Source organism: Cuculus canorus, chromosome 1 (assembly GCF_017976375.1).
Source record: "Cuculus canorus isolate bCucCan1 chromosome 1, bCucCan1.pri, whole genome shotgun sequence".
Classification (NCBI taxonomy): Eukaryota; Metazoa; Chordata; class Aves; order Cuculiformes; family Cuculidae; genus Cuculus; species Cuculus canorus.
The window spans coordinates 95,546,621-95,565,661 of NC_071401.1; the positions used below are offsets into that span (position 1 = coordinate 95,546,621).

Consider the following 19,041-nt stretch of genomic DNA (forward strand, 5'->3'; position numbering starts at 1 on the left):
GTTTAGGGATTAGGGTTGGGGTTAGGGTTATGTTTAGGGTTAGTTTTACGATTAGGGTTAGGGTTCGGTTTTAGGCTTAGATCTAGTGTTTGTTTTAGGGTTAGGTTTAGGATTTAGGTTTATAGTTAGGCTTTGGGGTTAAGGTTTAGGGTTAAGGTTAGGATTATGTTTCGTGTTAGGATTAGAGTTAGTGTTAGGGTTAATTGAGTTGCTGTAATTTGTGGATAATATTTTAAAGCTTAGAAATTCTGCAAATGCTTATTTTTGCTTGCTTTAATAATTGTTAATATATTTTAATAACTAAAAACTATTTTTTATTATTATATATGTGAAATTTTAAGAATATTTTGGGATCTGCTTCCAAATGTTCATCTCCTTAGCACAATGCATATAAGTGGTCTCTCACTGAAACATTTTTTTGATTGAGTTAGTTCATCTTAGTGCCTCTCTCAGACACTGTATGTCTATGCTCAACAATATATTTTCTGTTTTTAAGAGCCATGCAGATCTACAGAAAGTCATCAGGAACAAGAAAAGAGGAAGTAGGGAGTGCTTTGTCCATTTCTAGAGCAGTATTTTTATGGTCAGAATGAGCATAAAGCATTTGTATCAGCTAAATGTACACTGCTTCTGACCTTTAAGGTTAAGCAAATGAACCAGAGTCTTTCTTGCTAAATTTGTGCCAGCTAGAACTGGCTAACAATTCAAACACTCTGGGGTTAAATTCAGTTCTATGCAAAACAGCCACTCTTCCGCTTACTTTCTAACACGAGCTATTTGAATAGGAACTGAGATGGCGAGGCCATATTTCAGCCCTTTCTTCAGGAACAGATTCACTCCATTGTATGTTTGTTTTTCAGCTGAGACTTTGAAGTCAGTGGGATATTTAAATTGGGGATTTGACTGCCTTCAGGATATTGGTATCACTGTGTGACTGTTGGGTTACGGTATATGAAAATACTGCTTCAGTGCTCAGCAGCAGTCAAAAAGGCAAAGAGGCTATTGGAGATGACTGGGAGTGGGACAGGGAATGAACAGAGCATTTTTCTGCCTCTGTGTAAATCAAGAGTGTACTTCCTTTTAGATAGGAGTGGTATAGATTGGTATAGCGTAATATAATGCAATATAAAGTCAATAATATAACACACACCTCTCTGATTATCACTTCTTGAATACAGAAAAACTAGCAAAGTTAAAGGGAAGAGCAGAGACTGAAGTGATCCCTGTAGAAAGTGAGTTTAAACATGCCAAGTTTCATAAGTTTTGGAAAACAGAAAAATGGGATAGGAAAGGTTTATGATAGGAGACTATAAAATCCTGAATTGTATGGGAAAGGCAGATGGGGAAAGATGAAATATTCTTTCTCAAAACAAAAGCAGTAGGGAGTGCCTAGTGGGACTGGAAAGCAAAAAACAAAAGGGATTTTTTTTTGGTGTTTTTTTTTTTTTTTTTTTTTCACAGTAGTATGCACTGGTTTATTAAGCTTATTGCTGCAAGATGTCCTGGAGGCCAAAAGGAGAAATGGTTTCCGAAAGGGTCAAGACAAGAACAGAGCTGGTGGTCTGGATGCAAGCTGGAACAAGATCATCATGCTTGTTTCTCTGTCTTGTGCTTGAGCATCTGTCCTGGCTGCTGTCAGAGACTGGACGTTGGAATGAATTATCTTAGTTCTTGTAGAGAATTGCTGTTTATTTCTATGTTTGTGTTCAGAAGCTGCCGTATGGCAGCCTCACCAGTGTACGCTTTGCTGCTCACTGTCTTCTAAGCTTCATAACCATGGTAGGTGTGTTATATGCCTGTAAGCCACAAAGTACGCACAGGAGGAGATCTCTGCTTTCTGAATGGATTATTGGTGTGCTAAGCTCTTACCCAAAGCAGTGAGTAATATTAATTTTGTGAGTATATTATAATTATGTGAGTATATTATAATTTTCAGTAATGCTGCTTACAATAGAGCTAGTTTATCACAGTTAATTTCTGAAAGATGTCTGTGGACTTGGACTAGCATAGTGCTTGAGCAGCATGCTGGCCAAGAGCAGTAAAATAACTTGTTTCTGATTTGGCAGAGGATTAACTTGAGAGAGAACTCTGACTAACAAACCTAATTATCTGTGGCAGAATGAAAGGAAATGATGCTAAGCCTTCCCAGAATGACGGACTAATGCTGTGGTACTACAATAAATTTGAGAAAGCTGAAAAAAAAGAAGGAATTGGCATTGACCTGCACTTGTTTCCAAAGGACCAAATCTGCAGTGTAGAGCCCACGTGTTAGCAGGTGATAGGGTCGCAATTTGGAAACTCATGGTGTGTACCCTTCTATTTGTACAATTGTGCTTATTAAAATGTATGTCTCCTGTGCCTACTTAAGCTGTCCAACTTTGTGACTTAAGAACAGACTTAAGAATTGCTCAACGTTTTTATTATTTACATTTAAAGAAACTTTCTTTGGCAAATCCTTTCTAGGTTACAAATTTCATTTAGTCAGGATAAGCTTTTAAGGGAAAGGTGCTGTCACTGTCCTACTTTTTCTTAAACTGCACATAATTTAATTTAAAATCCTATGATGTTTAAAAGAGAAATATGATCTGTTTAGTGGATTTCAATGGCATTTCAGGACCTTAGGATCCTGAAAGTCCATTGCAAACCAAAATGTTTTAGTTCTGCCTTATAGTTCTCCTCCTAACGTTTGTGACCTAAATGCAAGTTTAAAAAATTTTATTAGTAACCTTGGATCAGTGTGCCTCTTACACAAATTTTCATTCCTTAATTTAAAATTATTTATAATATTTAATACCAATGAATAGTTACTTTAGTATTCTTGGTGTGTATGGCTTGGGTTTGGTGCTTCGTCACTTAGCTGCAGACAGGCATATTTTTAAGAAGCTCTTGTAAGTCTTGAAGGAAATATATATATCAGATTTAAATGTCAGATCTCAAGGGAGCTGAAAAATATGCGCAATTGTTTTTAGTCTTTGACTTGTGTGACTCTACTATTGACGTGAATGATGCTTTTTTTTTTTTGCTTTTTTTCTGCTCTTTCCAGGATGCCTTTGCAATGAGATGCTTTGCTGTAATAAGATTCTCTTGCCTGTGTAGTCTATGCATTATTTTAAGAAGAAACCAAATGAACGATTATGGAGATGTAACTGAGATACTAGGGACAAAGAAGATAGGGTGTCCCTGTTAAACAGGGAACAGCAATCGGGAAAGCCAACTTCTTCTAGGTCTACCACTATGCATCCTTTATCTGTCTTTTGTCTGGTTACCTGGTTGTGAGAACTGGAGCAAAATCAGTATAAAATCCTCTGGTTGCTATTTTGGATGTAGGGAGAGCAGGGGCTCCCTCTCTGCCCCCAGCAATTCCTGCATGGGCATCCCTCACAGTTGTTCGTATTTGTTGTTTGTTTTGGGGAAGAATAAAAGTGCTTGCAACACCTCTTCTGGTGAAGTGATTACTGTGTCGAGTATTCAGTGGTGAGGTATGAATCACAATATCACACAGTGCTGTTTGCTTTCATGAAATATACATGATGCAAAAAGGGTCACATCAGTATTTGCTAATCTTTTGGCTTGTTTGAAGACCAAACCACAGCCGTGTTGGGATAAAACAACTGAGGTTAGATAGTGCTAGTATCATGCTGTTAACTCCTCTCCCAGCTTACCACGAAAACCTCAGTGCTGATACACTTTTGTAATGTGTACAGACTAGCAAAATAATTAACAACGTAGCTTACTGTAGTGTTGCAGTTGGCTCTTACTGATCAGTGTAAGGGAACTGCAAGCCTGCTCTGGGAGACAGCAAGAGGAATAAAGCCAGTGCCTTTCCTAGAACAGTCACACTCCGGGGGACACGCATGCACTCGGAAAAGAACAGCTGGGGTTTTCAAAGATATGTGAGGTGTGCCCCCCAAAAATCAATATGTGTTGAGTACCTGATTGCCTCAGGCACCTTTGAGAGTCAAAACAAAGTTGGTATCAGGGCTTATTCTTCGAACATAAGTATGGAGCCAAAGAAATGTCTTCAAGACAGAATTTTACAGCATTTTCACTGTAATAATATATTTTAATTGCAATTCTGACTGATTTATAGAGGACTGTATAAAGGAAACAGGGCATAGGATATGTGTCATGACAGCTCCTGCAAACGTATCTGAGCTGCTGCAGTGCTGTCTTCTGTGCCGACAGGAGTGCCAGGAAGCAGCTTGCCACAGTGGTCTAAGATGCTGGTCAATTTTCAGATGATAAGAGATATTAATGATCTTATAGTTTCACAGGTTATTAGAGCTCCATCCTGCTTAGCCATCCAGCTAATCAAGAACTGGATTTTGTTACCTGAGTTATTTTGGTTATGCCTACAAGGTATAGACACAACTTTTGACTGTAGTATCAACATCCTTACCATAAGCTGTACTGGCACACATTCCTGCATTTTGGTCAGCACTGCCATGGGCCCCATACTGCCGTGTGCAACCTGTGCAGGGTTAAAATGTACCAGATGAGAATGATTGCATTTCATTCCTGTCTTGCACACACCTAGAGGTCTACATGGATCACAAAACAACCACCTCAATGTCTCTTGCATTGCCAGGCCACCTTTACTCTATGACATGTTTTTATGTGAAGTCTGCAGGACTTTGGCACTCACTAGGTTCTCCTGGCACCCGAGTGCTGCTCAATCCTCTGTGCTTGTCCACGGTGAGTTATATGTTTCAGCTGCATGTTAACACAGCAAATTTCTGGGTAAAACTTTATAGCTCAAGGGAACAAATGCCATCTTACTGTGTCCTGACTTTGAATCACTGGAACCTCACTAGTGACTGGTCACCATCCCAATATAGCCCCATTCATTATGACCCTTCCATTTGTCTTAGCTGTGCTTACATGCTAAATGTTTTGGATCTGCTAGTCTCCTGAGCCTTATGCCATATGCATGATGCAACAGTTATGGGATAGATACACGCAACAGGCCCAAAGATGTACATAGAGTGGGTCTTAACCAGATTGCTTAGCTCTGCAAGGGCTCCATTGCCATTTTCTACAGAGGCTGTTATTTTTGTGAGGAGAAGATGCTGTGCATTTCAAGGTGTCATTTAGAGCAGCACTGACCTTGCTTCTTTAAAATGCAAATTTCTTCAGCCTGAGCTAAAAAAATATTAATCCTAGCTCTTGAAGTTGTAACAGCCAGTCATGTGGCCCACCCACGGTTGAATGACGCCAGAGCATCACACTGAACATGTGCATCTGGATGAGAAAAAGGCCTGTCTGGCAAGTGCGCCTCTTCCCGTGTTGAGGTTTCCATCTGTTTTCAGTTGTTTTCAAGGGATGTGGGCAACACGCTTCTGGAATATTTGAAGATAGCTGCACACTTCCACCCTGAAGAGCAAACAACTCCTTGATAATAAAATCCTTGATGACATATTGTGGTTTTCTGCAATGAAGGATTGCTCATGTTCTGTGCTATCAGGCGCTGCACCTGGAAGAGCTGCTGCCTTCGCTGATAAAGTGCTGGCTTTATCCTATGCTCACAGGGCATGTCAATAGCCTCCTCCTTCCCAGTGCAGTGTTGGAGAGCTGTACATTTCAGTGCAGAGGAAAACGGCAGCAGGTGGCAGGGAAGATGGTCAGGACCAAGGGTGAGTTCATATGCTGAGACATTAGCTGTATTATGGCAACAGTGCTATTCACTTAAAAGGGCAGTGAACATTTTTTTTTTTTTGGTATTGTGATGTTAAATGTGGAATTTACCACAGCACTTTCCAAAACAAACACACTGTCCTTTTTGCGTCATATGAATTGTCTGTACCTGCTGCAGCATAAACCACGATAAAGAATTAGCTTGAACAGATGATGTGGCGAATAAGCGGCAGTATTAAGAAATACAGCTGCTGCCACTCTGCTGAAGTTTTCTTTGAGCTGGATGTAACTCTATAAGCCCTTTTTTTTTTTATAGTTTAACTCACTTTGAACATTAGACTCTTACCTTGCAAATAATTTTGGAGCCTGTGGTATAATCTTCTACATCTTCTCACAGGATAATCTCACTTGTATAAACGACATTAGTCTTTGCACCGATGCATCCAAAGTACACCTCTCTGATCTAGGTCATCACCTTCTGTCTATATAAAAATCTTGGCTGCCCCTTGTCAACCTCCTTACGGGTGTCTAGCAGTCAGCTCAACAACAGCATCGCTGTGAGTGTACAATAATATAATTTTGCCTGTCATCCAGTTTCTAATCTGCATATTGACAGAAAGGGACAATTTCTTGTCTGATTCAAACAGTAGCAAAATCCACAGACCCAAATAAAAACCAAAAAACCCCAGAGATATTCAGGAACAACTTCAGTACCTTACCCTGGCTTTAATAGGTCTTCATCTGTTAACTACAATCTAAATTACACACAAGATGCCTATATCTGCCAAACCACCTTGTTACTGCTCCTTTGCCTTGCTACTTATAAATAATTGCACTTGTTTCCTTGTGTTTCTTGCCTGCATGGGAGGATTTTGTGTGCTAAGGCTGTGCAGTACTGAGCACATTTGAGTCCTAGTCCAAGAGAAAGGCTTCAGGACACTTTAAAAACCGAAATCCACATAAAATCCATAAAAAGCACTGTGGAGCGCTGTCTATTAAACCATGGTACAGGGTCACAGCCTGGCCTTTTTTAACTTGCTGATCTTTTGCAATTATGTAAAATAAATGATCCTGTGTCTTTAATTCAGTTCTCATTTATGCAAAAATTTTCTATTTAGACTGAAGGACTGTGTCTTCTGTGTAGACTGTTGCTATGAAGGACTCTGAGGTTTCTTGGCATTACAGGCACCCAGTGGCACAGGCTGTGTCTGAAATTGTTTTAACAGTTTCCATCTACAGTGCTTAATATTTTTCTGAAACTTATCTGGAAAATTGTTTTGAAAAATAAACCTGGGGCATTTTTCTTCTGTTCCAAGGCACAACTCTAGGAAAAGAGCCACTTTGCTTTAGCTGGTGCTTGTAGTTTACAAGAGAGTCACTTTGCAAAATACGATTACCATTTTGTTATTCAGAAGGCAGACAGTAAAGGCATTCTTGTAGTTCTTTACAAAGCAGATGACCATAGAATCACCAGGTTGGAAAGGACCCACCGGATCATTGAGTCCAACCATTCCTAACACTCCCTTAAACCATGCCCCTAAGCACTTCATCCACCCGTTCCTTAAACACCTCCAGGGAAGGTGACTCAACCACCTCCCTGGGCAGCCTGATGACTCTTTCCGTGAAAAATCTTTTTCTGATGTCCACCCTGAACCTCCCCTGGCAGAGCTTGAGGCCATTCCCCCTTGTCCTGTCCCCTGTCACTTGGGAGAAGAGGCCAGCTCCCTCCTCTCCACAACCTCCTTTCAGGTAGTTGTAGAGAGCAATAAGGTCTCCCCTCAGCCTCCTTTTCTCCAGGCTAAACAACCACAGCTCTCTCAGCGCTCCTCGTAAGACTTGTTCTCCAGCCCCTTCACCAGCTTCATTGCTCTTCTCTGGACACACTCCAGAGCCTCAACATCCTTCTTGTGGTGAGGGGCCCAGAAGTGAACACAGTACTCAAGGTGTGGTCTCACCAGTGCTGAGAACAGAGGGAGAATAACCTCCCTGGTCCTGCTGGTCACGCCGTTTCTGATGCAAGCCAAGATGCCATTGGCCTTCTTGGCCACCGGGGCACACTGCTGGCTCATGTTCAGTCGGCTGTCAACCATTACCCCCAGGTCCTTCTCTTCCTTGCAGCTTTCCAGCCAGACTTCTCCTAGTCTGTAGCACTGCATAGGGTTGTTATGCCCCAAGTGCAGGACCCGGCATTTGGCCTTGTTAAACCTCATGCCATTGGTCTCAGCCCAGCGGTCCAGCCTGTTCAGATCCCTTTGCAGAGCCTCCCTACCCTCCATCAGATCCACGCTTCCACCCAGCTTAGTGTCATCTGCGAACTTGCTAAGGAGGCACTCAATGCCTTCATCCAGGTCATTGATAAAGACATTGAACAGAGCTGGACCCAGTACTGAGCCCTGAGGAACTCCACTTGTGACTGGCCTCCAGCTGGAGTTAACTCCATTGACCACCACTCTCTGGGCCCGGCCATCCAACCAGTTTTCAACCCAGGAGAGTGTGCGCCCGTCCAGGCCAGAGGCTGACAGTTTCTGAAGCAGAATGCTGTGAGAAACTGTGTCAAAGGCTTTATTGAAGTCCAAGAAGACTACATCCACAGCCTTTCCCTCATCCAGTAGTTGAGTCACTTTGTCATAAAAGATGATCAGATTAGTTTGGCAAGATCTGCCTTTCATGAACCCGTGTTGACTGGGCCTGATCACCCGGTTCTCTTGCATGTGCTTCATGATAGCACTCAAGATCACCTGTTCCATGACTTTCCCCAGCACTGAGGTGAGACTGACAGGCCTGTAGTTCCCTGGATCCTCCCTGCAACCCTTCTTGTAGATGGGCACAACATCAGCCAGCCTCCAGTCCAGTGGAACTTCCCCAGTCAGCCAGGACCGCTGGAAGATGATGGAAAGGGGTTTTGAAAGGACATCTGCCAGCTCCTTCAATACTCTTGGGTGGATTCCATTCGGCCCCATAGACTTGTGGGTGTCTAGCTGGGCAAGCAAGTCTCTAACCGCCTCCTCTTGGATCATGAGAGACGCATTCTGTTCCTCTAACTCCTGGGTTTGTACACAGGGGGAACAACTTTCCTTGCTATTAAAGACTGAGGCAAAGAAAGCAATAAGTACCTCAGCCTTGTCCTTATCCCTGTCACTGTTTTTCCTTCTGCATCCAATAGGGACTGAATATTCTCCCTAGTCCTCCTTTTCTTGTTAATGTACTTGTAGAAAGATTTTTTATTATCTTTCACAGACTTAGCCAATTTGATTTCTAGTTGGGCCTTAGCCCTCCTGATTTTTTCCCTGCATGATCTCACTTCCTCCCTGTAGTCTACCCAAGACGCCTGTCCCTTCCTCCAAAGCTCATAGACATTCTTCTTCTTTTTGATGCATCTCAAGATCTCCCTGCTCAAAGAAGCTGGCTTTTTGTCCCGCCTGCTCCTTTTCCAGACACAGGGATGGCTTGCTGCTGAGCTGCTAGGATTTCATTTTTTAAGAGCACCCAGCCCTCGTGGGTTCCCTTGCCCTGAGGGACTGTCTCCCATGGGACTTTGCCAACCAACCTTCTGAACAGTCCAAAGTCTGCCCTCTGGAAGTTTAATGTGACAGTTTTGCTAATCCCCTTCTTTATCCCACCTAGAACTGAAAACCCTATCATGTCATGATCGCTTAGTCCCAGGCATCCTCCAACCATCACATCCCCCATAAGACCTTCTCTATTCACAAACAGCAGGTCAAGGAGGGCACCCTCCCTTGTTAGTTCACTAACCAGATGTGTGAGGAAGTTGTCTTCCATGCACTCCAGGAACATCCTAGACTGCTTCCTTTCTGCTGTATTGAACTCCCAGCAGATATTCGGAAGATTGAAGTCACCCACGAGGACAAGAAGTAGAGTTCTAGAGACTATCCCCAGCTGTTTATAGAAGAGCTCATCAGCTGCTTCTCCTTGGCTGGGTGATCTGTAACAGACTCCCATCACAATGTCTGCCTTCTTGTGCCTGTGCCTGTGGGTTAAAATCAGAGGAGCCCACAAGATCTCTTCAAGGGTATCAAAGCACTCTTTAACACAGAGGGCTACCCCGCCTCCTTTTCTAACCTTCCTGTCCCGCCTGAAGAGTTTATACCCCCCCCATAGCTGTACTCCAGTTATATGAGTCATCCCACCATGTTTCTGTGATGGCAATGACATCGTAGTCTCCTTGCCCTACAACAGCTTCCAGCTCCTCCTTCTTATTGCCCATGCTGTGTGCATTGGTGTAAATGCACTTCAGCTGGGCTGACGAACCTTCAGACCTCATAAAGGGAATAGAGTTCATTCCTAATTGATTGGTCCTTGGAATAACTAACTCCACAGACCCAGTTTCATTCTTGCTGTCCCCAGCTGTACTTGCCCACACTTGCTCTGTGATGGTGTACTGGTGGTCCTCTCCAGCACACCATATCTCAGTCGCTGGAGTCCCACTTCCAGGCTTATTCCCAATTAACCTGGTCTCCTCCCCCTTCTCCTTCACATCTAGTTTAAAGCTTTATTTAAGAGCCTAACTAGACTTTTAGAAAGTACTTTAGTCCCCCTAGGAGACAAAGTCAGTGAAGGTATGTATATCATCACAACTCAGGCCTCAGCCCATGTTCTGGAGAGCCAGAATTGTGATAGGCACAAACCTTTGAATTCTGTATAATTTATAGTCAACTGGGCTTGCATATTTACTGGTCAATATGTGTCAATATGTCAATATTTGTCCTTACTCTAGGCCATCATGGAGCTCCTTCATGTGTCTGGTACCTCTGCTGGGTGGTGTGACTCTGTTATCTAGCTACTGAGCTGTTGGAGGACGTAGTTTAGGTTTTCCAAACATGTTTTATTAAGATACTTTCTGCATCTGAGGCAGGTCAGATGTTCCATTTGTATCCTCCTGGGTTCAAGTGACAACAAACAAACCACACCAAAACAAAAAAGGAATAGCTAGCCTTATTAAAAAATTTCTTGACACATTCAGTGTTGAAAAGCAGGACAGATAGAGACCTGAGGAAAACGGAGCTTCCTTTTTCCTTTGCTGTTACACTTACATTAACAGATTTTTCAAGTCACTATGGATTAAAAACGTGGCTCCTCCGATGGACCGAAGCCTCCAGCATTGCTGGCCCTTGACTCTTCTGCCACCCTTTCCTGGACTTAGGTTAGGTATTACCTCCCTGTTATGAAATGTATGCTGCAAATTCACATTGAAGGTGACTTTTAAAAAGAGGCTGTTGTGGCTTTCTGTAATAAGAGTGGTACTTTAATCCATATTGCAATAATTTCCTTAATCCTTCATATGTGGGAATACCATAACCAAGTCAGCTTTTCAGAGAGCTGTCCTCAAGGTCACAGGAAGATGTGGTCAGAAAAAATTAACCGGAGGCATGATATTGCTGTTTGGACCATTTGTCGTCTTCATTCGATGTGTAGGAAAACATCCCCTAGATCTCAATCTACTGCCGTGGATTTCAAAAGGCAGCTTCTGCCTGGGCACATAAAGGAATTAAAAGGAAGAGAGTTTCCTTGTGTGGTTTAGGTATGTGATTTCTTTCTGGAAGTCCTGAGATTCAGGCAGAGGAAGAAACCAGTCTGGTTTATTATCACTGTTGAGAATGAGTTGTGGTAGCTCAGCAACGAAGGCTGGAAATACAAAAGATAGGATGACTGCCCTCCCGCTTTGTAAACTCAGTGCAGGTGGCTGAAAATAATACCTGAGCAAATATCACCAGTCACTTCTGAAACTTTCATTGTATGGACATTTGCTGTAGGTGGTTCACACATCTATTGGTGTTTGCTTGGCCAACAACCTGCTTTGGAACAAAAGAGAAAGGCTTCCAAGGAACAATTATGCATTAATTAACCTTACAGATAATGTTATCAACATCACTTTTTCTGCCATTATGAACCGTAATGCTGTTCTCAGTTTTAATCTTAACATTAACATTGCTTGAGTAACGTCGATGTTTAAAGGTGATGAGTTTTTGGCCTGCATGTTTTGGAGACCCCTTAATATGCTCCTTCATGGATGTAGGCAATCTTTTAATATTTGTGGGTCTAAGTGTTCCTCTCTAAAACTGGAAAACTCCATTGTCCTATCCTCTGAGGACTGTAGAATTACTCACAGAAAGATATATATGTACAGTGGATGCATATTTCTTCCTGTAGGTAGGTTTTATTCAAATAAGAAATTCACATTTTTACAACTCTATTTTAAATAAAAAATCATTAAGTGAAGTGGTCTACAAGGTGGCCTTGGGAAAACTTTCCATAACAGAATAATTTGGCCTTCAGACTCACCATTGATAGTGCGGGTGTTTGTAGAAGTTATAAAATGCATTTTTTCTTAAAGAAAGGGGCCACAGACTATTTTTAAGATTGTTGCATCTTACCTTGTTTGAGGTTGCCCTCGAGTGACCAGCTCTGGAGTTTTGGTGTAGGGCTGTCTTATGTATTGACCAGCTCAAAATGTTTATAAGATCTTCAGGAAGAAAATTGTTTCCAGCTTGATTTTCAGAAGCTGACCAGCAATTTATTTTAGCCCTCATACTTCAACACAGAAGCATCTCGACCCCTGAATAATGCCATGGCTACTTTCAAATAACAGAGAACAGGAAGATAATTTGGAATATGCCATTTAATTACTTTTCATAAAAATATGGTAGATGTTTCAGAACATTTTAAAATTATGTACATTTCCTTGTACAGCCCCTTGAGGTATTGCATTATTGGGCCTGCCTGAAGTGACAAACCTCAGAGACCTCCTCCCTCCTCTTACACCAGAGCAGAGGTACGTCCATGGTCTTGGTGCCTGCAGCTGTACCCAGAGTCTGTATAAGCAGGTATATTCCTCCTCCTGTGCCAGCAGCTACAGCCCTCCATCCTCCCGTCACACCAGGACTGTATCTGCCCCTTGCTAGATTCCTGCGGCTGGCGAGTTTAGGAGAGGACAGAGCTAACAATCATTGGTGCCCAGATCATAAGTAATTGAAAGGCAAACCTTTCCACCCTGCTCTGACTGGCACTGTCCCCCAGGGCTCAGTGCTGGGTCCAGTTCTGTTCAATGTCTTTATAAATGACCTGGATGAGGAGATGGAATACACCCTAAGTAAGTTTGGGGATGACATTAAGCTGTGTGGAAGTATTGATCTGCTGGAGGGTAGGGAGGCTCTGCAAAGGGATCTGAGCAGGCTGGATTGATGGGCTGAGGCCAATGGCATGAGGTTTAACAAGGCCAAATGCTGGGTCCTGCACTTCGGGCACAACAATGCTATGCAGTGCTACAGACTAGGAGAAGTCTGGCTAGAAAGCTTCAGGGAGGAGAAGGACCAGGGGCTGTTGGTCAACAGCCGACTGAACATGAGCCAGCAGTGTGCCCAGGTGGCCAAGCAAGCCAATGGCATCTTGGCTTGTATCAGAAACGGCATGACCAGCAGGTCCAGGGAGGTTATTCTCCCTCTGTTCTCAGCACTGGTGAGACCACACCTTGAGTACTGTGTTCAGTTCTGGGCCCCTCACCACAAGAAGAATGTTGAGGCTCTGGAGCGTGTCCAGAGAAGAGCAATGAAGCTGGTGAGGGGGCTGGAGAACAAGTGTTACGTGGAGCGGCTGAGAGAGCTGGGGTTGTTTAGCCTGGAGAAGAGGAGGCTGAGGGGAGACCTTATTGCTCTCTACAACTACCTGAAAGGAGGTTGTAGAGAGGACGGAGCTGGCCTCTTCTCCCAAGTGACAGGGGACAGGACAAGGGGGAATGGCCTCAAGCTGCGCCAGGGGAGGTTCAGGGTGGACATCAGAGAAAAATTTTTCACAGAAGGGGTCATTGGGTGCTGGCAGAGACTGCCCAGGGAGGTGGTTGAGTCACCATCCCTGGAGGTATTTAAAAGACAGGTGAGGTGCTCAGGCACATGTTTTAGTAGTTGATAGGGATGGTTGGACTTGGTGATCCTAGTGGTCTTTTCCAACCTAATGATTCTATGATTCTAAAATAACTTAGTTATACATCTGCCAAATAGGCAGAGCTTCATGCTCATGGAGTTGAAAAGCAAGGTTTTTTTAATAGGAGAATTATATTTCCTCTGGAGATAATTTCATCTCCATCAGCTGAAACATTGCCTGTGCCAGTGCTTAGAGATGCTCTTGCTCTATTTTTTAGATAAAGAAAAACTGGCTCCTCAGGCCCCTTTCCCTAAGGCTAGAAGCATTTGGGACTACAGGGCTCTTCTCCTCTAACCAATAAATATTTTACAGTTCGAGCTTTCTTTTTAAAACACATTTGCAGAAACAAAGCTTGAGCTCTTGACACAGTGAATCTCATTTCTGAAGCAAGCTTTTCACTTTGCTCCAGTGCTTGGTGCTCTGGAATGAGCATGAGCTCAAAATGGTAGGTATGGTTCATGATGCTATCTGGGGCTCCAGCCTGTGGAGAGTCCTGTGTTCTCAGCATAGGGCATGTCAGCACAGTGGACAATGCAGGTGCTCCAATGCATTGCATCTGTACTTGCACAATGCTGGTAGCAAAAATAGCCTGGAGATCTTCAGTAGCAATATGGGATTCTAAAGATGTGCTGAACACTGTTACACTAACTAGTGGAATTAAACTCCAACAGCATAGCAAGAGACAGTCCTAGCTCCACAGAACTGTGATTTAAAAAAAAAAAAAAACTCAATGTTTCAAATACACTGAGTTGTATTTTCTTGTAAAAATACAGTTGTTTGTACTTAAGCATTTATATTTATCTTGGCTGGTAAAGCTCTAGAACATGCAAGTTAATCTTTCTGTTTCAGTGTATCTCTGTGACTACTGGAAATGTTCATCCTGGTAAACCTCATCCATAAAAGAAACCTCCCAGGACTCCTCAGGAGCGGAACAGTGCATTTTTTGAGAGAGCTGTTAATGGATGTTGCCTTTTCTTTGAAGTCAAATGTATGTAAACTCTGCTGTACCATCAGCTTTTGCTACACAATCACATGCTAATAGTTGTGACGAAGTAAGCTTTTCAGTGGAAATTGTTGCCTGACCTCACCGTTATGTTTTTCAGATACTTTTGCTCTTCTTGGCCTAACTGCGGCAGCCACCTATGCAAAGAGGGCTGTGTTTGCCACTGTCATCCTGAAGACATCACAGCAGACCTGCTCCCCGGGCCATGCATTGCTTCAGCAGTGGAGATTGGACCTCAGCTCTACAAACCCCAGGTGTCCTTCCTTCCTGAGCACCCTCCTCTTCAAAGCTGGCTTCCTTCAGCTGTAGGTGGGGTTCGTGCTGCTGCATTGTTCCCGGAGTACTGAGCCTTATTTACCCAGCTGGTGTCAGTTCAGAGATCTGTTTAGATTGTTCTGTAGAAAGATTTGCCTGAAAGGTTTGCATATTTCAAGAAACCGCAATGATTAAGTACACATGAAAGAAAGCATTATGATGAATAATCAAGACATAATCAATGATACCCTTTTTGCATTATAAATGATGACGCTTATACTCAACAGCTTTTAGGCAGAGCGTGGGTGTGACAGTTTGAAAAACAGCGTATAGCATGACATGAGACCTGTCGTGTCTTAAATGAAGTAATTAATGACCTGCTAAGCATGCAGATTTTAAATGTGTCAGTTATTTTTTTGAAATATATCAACAGCAAAAAATTATTTGCAATTTATCATTATTATTAGCAAAAACCTATAATAAGAATGCTGAGGTGCAATGAGAAATAGCACTGTTATGACAAAAATGCTTTATGCTTTTACCACTGAAAAAATTAAATCAAACCTCCCTCTGAGGTTCTTCTCACTCAACATCCTCCTCAGTGTATCATATAAGAGGGAGACAGCTTTATTTTTTGTATACACGGACTGGCTATGTTTTAGGACATTGACCTCAAGTCCAGAACCCACTGCTTAAAACTGTGGCTTGAAAGAAAAACATAAATTAAGTTTTTCTGCCAAATGTCTGATCCTAATCCTGCAATATCTGAATTTGTGCAACTCTCCTTCCAAAACTTGACTGGCATAAGAAAAGGTCAGCTTTCAATTTTAAAGAAAGTTGAATAAAGCATGATTTTCTAGGTGTTTGTCAAGTCTAGCAGAGAAGCAAGATACAGACCTACTGGTGTGTTCCCATCTGAATCTTATCCTGATAGCTGTGGTTCACCAACCATTGCCATTTTGTAAATATTTATTGTTTTTAATTTTTTTGGTAACAATGAATACAAGATGCAAAATGGACAGATTTATTCTCCACAGGAGTTCTTTAAATACCTCCTTATACTTCACAGATTAAACAAGGTTTTTAGGCGAACTCTAGATTGTGGACAATGGTGCTTATATGCAGTGCTGGAAGTGGATGGTTTGGGAAGTACTTAACCGCCTCAAAAACACTACGCATTTGTTTTGGTATTGAAAATCTTACCTTTTATATGGTTTTGACTTCTGAAAGCTTGAAATAAACAAAGCACAGAAAAGGTTCACTTTAATCTCTTTGGCATCTGGAATATAAAGTGGAGCTCAAGAGATTATAATTTAACAGAGAATATTCCTTAATCTAAGAATGTGCTGTTTTAAGATTGTGTTTACCCTGTACACTCATGATAAAAGTCTTGTTTAGATGCTTTAATAAATGAAAGACAAGAAAGAAATCTGCTGATATGGTGTTTGGAGTACTTTGTGCCAAGAAACATAACCACAGAAAACTAACTTTAATCCTGGTTTTAAAATGAAAATATATAATTCTGTTTAGATGTCAGTCTTGTCATGTTCATGCAATGGATAATAGTAGCTTTGCCATCTCACTGTAATAAGATTTCCATAAAAATGAAACACTCACATCTTGCAAGGTTAGATTGATATTTTCTTCTCAGGGAAGAAGAAAGGCTGCAGATGTGCTTATTAACTTCTTCTATGTGTACTGTCCGGGGGCTGTCAGGTCTATCATGACAGCATGCTGTAATGAGGTGCCTCTGCCTCCGAGTTCTTGTTACTACCATGGCACTTAGTTTATTTAAGTAATACAGAAGAAAAAGGCATCAGCAATAAAATAAAACAACAAAAAAAGAAAGCAGCGGTGTGATAGAAAAGATATAATTCAACAAATACATTTCAGGGGGGTTGGTGCTGGCTGCTTATTGCAGAAATATGAGTCTTAATTATTATTAATTAACACCAATGTGTTACATTAATGCAGTCTAAATTCCTGTCAGCTACAGACTGATCCAAAGCTTCACTGAGATGAATGACAGCCTTTCTATAAATTTCAGCAGGCCTTGTGTCAGAATCCACATATCTTCACACAAATAGACGGGTGTGCACCTTACACAGCAGAGAGCGAACTAATTTCTTTGAGTGTTGGAAGATGGGTAATATCACATAGCATGTGAGCCAGAAGGCTGTCAGATCTAGCTAGTGCATTAGGACCAAGTCCTCAAGTTCATAACTCAATATGTTAGTAAATGTTGTCTTTTATCTAGTCACTATCTGTGCTAGAGATCCTTAAAAGGATAATAAAATAATGTGGGTTTTTTTTAAAGGTACAACAATTTTCATTGTTAACCCTCAGCAATCTCCATTCCTGTGTCAGTAGAGGTGGTAAACTGGTGGATGCAACTAAGCTAACTTTTTCCTTTTTTTATTCCTTTTTTTTTACTTCAAATGGCATGTTTACTTGAGTTTGTATATTTTCTTGCAATTGCAGTTTGGATGATAATCCTACAAAAAATCATACCGTAGAGTTTAAAAGAGAAATAGTTTTCTCCTATAATGTCAATGGAGAATTTTAATTTCAAAATAGTCTACAAATGCTTTTAATTGCAATGGATGTTCAGATAAACTTACTTTATGCAGCAGAACCTGCACTTCTTACGTTAGATACAGGTTTCCAACTGTTTTCCACCATGTGCAGTCATGAAGGACTAAGTAGATTGTTATCTTATTTCTTCGTGTGGGCTTTGATCGAAGCTCAGAGTCACTTTCTTGTCACCCTTTTTCAGATGTCTGATCTATTTTCCATTTTCTTGTAAATAATACAGTTTATCTACTATGATGCAAAATAAAATGAACTTCAGGCTTTCCTTTTGGTAACCATGTTAGCACTGACTAATTAACACCTGGAAAATCAGGGTGCTTCTTTCCAAAGCATCTAAGTTTCTGGCATCATTGTGTGCAAGTACTGACATAAGTGTCTGCAATGATATTGATATCACGTTCCCCTCATCAATAGGCAATATTTGAGACTATTTTATTTAGTACTTTCCAACTCATGCTTGAGCTTCTGGATGAAAACACTTGTGCTGTGTTTCTTTGCCCTCTATTCAATATAAAAATCTATGACTTTTCTCAGTCATCCAGGTTCAGGTTTGTTTTCTCAGAATAGACCATAGGCAAGTCAACAGTGAAGTCCTGTTCATGATCCTGGTTCTCTCTGAAGCTGAAAGTGACTCACTGGGATATGTACTTCGTGTTTCCTTAGAGTGTGTAGGAGCCAAGCATTGATATCCAAATGAAAATCCTAGGTATTTGCTTGAAAATTGAGGTCAATGGAGCTTCATTATTTTTTTCTTGCCCAATGCTTGCAAACTAAAAACACCCAGCAAACCCTTTCGAGTATGTGTCTTAGCAATCGGAAAGGTCAGTGGGAATTCTGTACTGTTCTATGCCTGTACTAACCTGGCCTAGCTCACTAACTTCTCCACATGTATTTCCATGTATTTAATTGTAGAGCTAAGCTGGTTTGACTCATTCTTTTTTCTTTTATTTTGCAGAGTGTTCCTCTGTGGCAATGATTAGACTCTGATTAGACCAAAGAACCTCATACTGTTTTCTGTGTCCAGCTTGATTTATAAGCAACAGATTGGGCTAGAAGCTGCCAAGGTCCTTCCAACCTGAGTTATTCAAAGGCTTTCTCTTCCCCATGCCCTTACCCCCCTCCAGTAGTTCTGGAGCAGAGCGTACTTAACAGTATAATTGGCTGTAAAATATGGCAACTTTAACAAGCAAATCTTTATTCTCTTGTAGGCTAAAAGGACTTAGCAGCAGTCTAGGCTGTCTGATCAATTGTTCCAAAAATGGCTGAACTTTGAGGAAGAACCAATGATTTTTGCACAATGGATTCCCCTTGCTTTTTGGTGAGGAAAGAATGAAATGAAATATATCTTCCATGGTTAACCTTGTCAATGACATGTCAAACTGCAACCGCAGTGGTATAATAAACTGGAACATCATGGGCTGAGCTGCTGCTGAGCTCATTTAAAGCCTGTTTACAGCGTGTCAGTTAGCAATGACAGTACCAAGAAGATCCAAAGGAGACAAGCTTTCTAACATTGTCATCTACCTGAGGTCTATCTCTTTGCTACAATGCCCAGAGCAGTGATTTCTGAAAAAATAATGCTCTGGAGCAGCTGCCAAATGTTGGAGAGAACATCCTGTGAT

General features: G+C 41.6%; 1 long non-coding RNA gene across 1 annotated transcript; it reads left to right on the plus strand.

Annotated features, from left to right (window-relative positions):
- Positions 1-5,562: 5,562 nt before the first annotated feature.
- On the plus strand, positions 5,563-16,189 carry LOC128854252 (uncharacterized). The gene is made up of 4 exons (XR_008453242.1): positions 5,563-5,633; positions 12,343-12,424; positions 14,419-14,557; positions 14,673-16,189. It is a non-coding gene; the product is annotated as an uncharacterized LOC128854252 (long non-coding RNA).
- Positions 16,190-19,041: the final 2,852 nt, after the last annotated feature.